This window comes from Hydra vulgaris, chromosome 02 (assembly GCF_038396675.1).
Source record: "Hydra vulgaris chromosome 02, alternate assembly HydraT2T_AEP".
NCBI classification, from domain to species: domain Eukaryota; kingdom Metazoa; phylum Cnidaria; class Hydrozoa; order Anthoathecata; family Hydridae; genus Hydra; species Hydra vulgaris.
In genome coordinates, this window is record NC_088921.1 from 63,413,787 (window position 1) to 63,418,342 (window position 4,556).

A 4,556-nucleotide genomic window follows, 5' to 3' on the forward strand; every position below is an offset into this window, starting at 1 on the left:
TGTATGTGGTATTTTGAAATTTATTACTGTATTATTTGCATTAGCGTATTGAAAGGTGAGTATACATTTTGATCGTATAATAAAATAATTATTTTTTATATGCACTAATGACTTCTGTTAGTTGAGAAATTGTGAATGGGGTTTGTTAGAACGTGTTTTGGCAGAATCTGTTGTGAAGACTTATAATTTTCTTTAGAATACTTCTTAGATTTAAATAATAATATTTGTTACTAAATTATTATCTATTTTAAAAAATGCTTGTATTCTAAAAAAGTAAACTTACAAAAGAAGGCTCTTGACAGAAGCAACACCTTGTAGATGTATGCTTGCTCCTTTAAAGCGAGTTTTAATAACAGTGAAACGGTTTGTTGCAGCAGAGTTTTAAGTTCTGTAAATGACGTCAATAAGGTAGGAGAAAAAAAACGTAATGCAAAACTTAATAACAAATCCGTAGAAAACGTTCATTAGTTAAATGATGACGTCGCATGCATCTGTTTTCGTGATATATTTATTGCGTCCACACCAAGAGTTAACTGAATTCAGTGCACTGAGTGTTTTTTTTAGGCTCACTAAATCCAAATAAAATCCAAATATTGCGAGCTTTATATGAAACTAGTGTGTTGTTATGTAAATGCATTATAATCGTTTGAATTCTAAATAATATGGACAAAAATAGTAACAATCTTATAAATAGTGTCATTTATTATCATTAAGTGTTTTATAGTTTCATTTTATGATTCTACTTACGCCATAAACTGTTTCAACAAGCTAAATGGTGAAGTTTGTGAAAATGCCTTATGGTTACATTATGGAGGTATTTATTCAAATAATTTCCAAACTACATTACTTAATTTATTAAATACCATGGAATACTAAATATTGAATAATAGTCATAATATATAAAATGATAATTAAGTAATAAGTACTAAATAATATATAACTAAATAATACCTGCTAAGTATGTCATTTAGGCAACAAAAACAATTTTATAGAATATTTTTATTTTGAACGCAGTTTTAAAAAATTTCAAAAAGGTTTCAATAAACCTCGTCCTTCCGTAATGAACAAAGAAATAAACTTGTATTTAAAAGGAAAACAGTCACACAAAAAAATAATACTAAAAATGGAATTAAGCTTTCGATTTACCGCTCAGGTAAATCCAAAGCTTACTATCTTGTAAGATAAGAATTTTGTTTTATATCAGTTAATACTATTTAATATATAAAATTTTTTCTTTTCAATTATTTAAAATTTAAATCTTCTTTAAATCAAATTATATCTCATCACTTTTACTTTTTGGCACTATTGATAGAAAATCAAGAAAACAAATCAAAAAAATGGAAAATAGAATTGCTTTTAATTTTATTCAATTGTTCCTTCAAAAAGCATTTTTTGAAAGAAAAGATACTTAAAAATTTAAAACGTTATTTATTAGCAAGAAAAGCATTTCCAAATGATTTTTGAACTGAAAGAGTTTATGGAAAGCATTATTAGACCAAGTTTAAAAATACTTGAGTAAAGATCAATTTAAAACAAAAATTGATTTTGAGAACAGAGTCATTAAAAATTTCATAAGCAATGAGTTAACAAATCAGAGTTATGAAATATTTTATGTGTAATATATGTAAATGTGTATGTTCCACATACACATTATTTCATGATAACTATGATAATTTTATTAGCTGTTTTCATAAAAATAATTATTTTCAAATCAAAACTTTTTTTTTGGCATCATCGGATTGCTCGGTAAATGTCTTATCGACAATTTTAGATCATATTTACCAGCGTTACAATACGCTTTGCTTCTGAACATGCGCATCAAAGTCGCGGAAGTAGTAGCATTCACAACAAAGCGCATTATTTGTTGTCTTAAAAATTTTTGATGCCGAGTAAACTAATAAATCTGCTGAAAACTCCTTATAGTTACATACTCCATTTAATTTTATGTAAAGAACATATAACTTTAAAATAAAAGCTATTAATGCATATATAATATACAAACATAAATTAAGCATAAATATTTTAATAGAGAAATTAAAATTTTATATAAATTTATTTCGTAAAAACAATTTTTTCCATATATATGTGGATGATATAGGTATTTATAACTACTTGTCTTTCAAAGATTCTCTCATCGCTATTTTAAGAAAAGCATTACGTACAAGCATCAAAATATTTAAAATTTTATTATACTTAAAAGTTACTTAACTTGAAATTTAAAAAAATTGCGGTTCTACCTGTATAACTGAAAATATTATGCTTTAGAAATCAGCTCGAATCCTATTTCTCATTGAAAGTTTTTTTGTGTACTTGAAACTGTATGGTACTTCAATACTAAGTACTATATATTAACATCTGCCTTTGGATTGTATATCTCAAATATAGGGGTCATCCATAAAGGATGTCACTTTAAGTTTGACTAATGACAAGAAGTAGGAGAATATTGGTTCTCGTGCGCAGATACTTTAAGAGTGATATAGCGCCTTGTGTTCAACGAAAATCTCCGTGTAAGAGAGCCAATAAACTTCTACTTCTGGTTAGTAATTAAATTCTGAATGACGCCCTTTATAGACGACCCCATATATAGCCCGCAACATAGTGCTTTTTCAATCGGAGTAGTTTTTGCAACCAACACTACAAAAATTGTTTAGTTTTTATTGTAAAATAAAATTATTTTCGCATAAAAGATTAATAATTTTGAATACAAAGTTCAAATTCGAATTGATTCTACCTCTGACTCAATTATTTTCTATAGATTGCAAAAGAATTGAATTAAAAAGTGGACATTATTTAAAAAAAAACAATAATTTCAACTTATTTTTTTTGTCTTTTATTTATAATTCCGCAAGCTGTAATGGAATCAATTTAAATGATTTAATCTAGAAAATGTTCATATAATATCTTTAATTCATGTTAGATAGTATTTTAAATGATAATTATTTTAAATAATCATTGTTTAATGATTTAATGACTGTCGACGACAAAAATATCATATAGAATAATCTATCATATCTATGCATTATATAATCATTTAATAACGAAAGTCTGTCGTTATTTAATGATTGCATCATTAATTAATGATAACTTTATTGAAAAAAAAAATAACTTTAAGCAACTATTATAAACATGTTTATCAAGCCAAACACCGAAACTTAACCAAATAAAATAATTACTTCTGGTTTAATATATCTTTTACTTGTTTATATTTGAGCAAATTAATTTATTAAAGCATGAGAACTTTTAGTTAAGATTTAGGATTTTTTGTTAAAATTTGTTTAATTTTTAGATCTAATTAAATTTTTGTTTTTATTAAGTTGCTGTCAAAGTTTTATTTTAAATTTCTTGCAGTCAAGTTGACTTTTATCGATCTAATAAAGATTAAATGTTACAAATTTTTAATTAAAAAGGACTTAAAAACCTAATTCATGTGTGGTAGATTGCAAATAACAAAACTTGTTTAAGCAACCAGCACACAACCACAGGAGCCAATGAGGTAAAGTAACCACTACCATCACTAGCAAAACGAAAATCTACAAAAACAAAAAAACAAAAAAACGAAAAAAACAACAATAACAATAAAAAAACACCAGACTAATTGTTTTGTTATAAATAACAAGTTCAATTAATCAAATTTATAGCACAAATTTAAAAATAAAACTTCATAAAAATACTAACATTAGTTCTATATATGTTATTGCAACAAAATTTACATAAATAATATACCAAAGGAAATACAACCCAGTGATAACATTTATTAAGTGCATCAACTATTAATCTGGAAATAAAAAGTATTATGTATATATATATATATATATATATATATATATATATATATATATATATATATATATATATATATATATATATATATATATATATATATATATATATACTGACATTATACATTAAGACTATGAAACAAAAAAATATATGAACTAGTTTAGTTTTTCACATTTAAAGAGGCGTTACATTGTTTTAATAATAGGCTAAAAACAAAAACTTGACTTTTATCAAAGGAAACGTCTTTTAACAAATTTCTATTTTATGTTTGAGCTATTTTTATACAACTTTGATAGTTTTTTTAAAAGCTTTATTTGTCAATTGAAAATTATTTTATTTAAAAGCGGCGTTCAGCGCTTTTTAGTTACAACATTTTCTTACAGAAACAACCTAATATAGAACTTTGATTTAGTTATCTGATAAATAAAAGGGAAATGTTGAAAAAAGAATCTAATTACCAATTTCAGGCCTTGACGTCACGGTACATTTTAAAACTATTTTAAATTAAAACCTACCACTATGAAGAACAACCATTCAAACGGAATATTTATATATGTTATAAAAAATTAAAAGCATAGTTAATTATGCTTTTAAATAATATACTAACCAAAATCAAATAAATCTTTTTAAAATTGCTCAAAATAGTTTGTTTGATTGTATTAATTCTAATTTCAAAGAGTCATAAAATATTAACAACCTATAAAAAAAACTTGTTTTATAGATTTAATATATATATATATATATATATATATATATATATATATATATATATATAT

General features: G+C 24.1%; 1 long non-coding RNA gene across 1 annotated transcript; it reads right to left on the minus strand.

Moving 5' to 3' along the window:
* Nucleotides 1–286: 286 nt before the first annotated feature.
* On the minus strand, nt 287–3,777 carry LOC136077101 (uncharacterized). Its single transcript, XR_010636824.1, has 3 exons — nt 3,676–3,777; nt 3,419–3,530; nt 287–653 (listed from the first exon to the last, which is right to left on the minus strand). It is a non-coding gene; the product is annotated as an uncharacterized LOC136077101 (long non-coding RNA).
* Nucleotides 3,778–4,556: the final 779 nt, after the last annotated feature.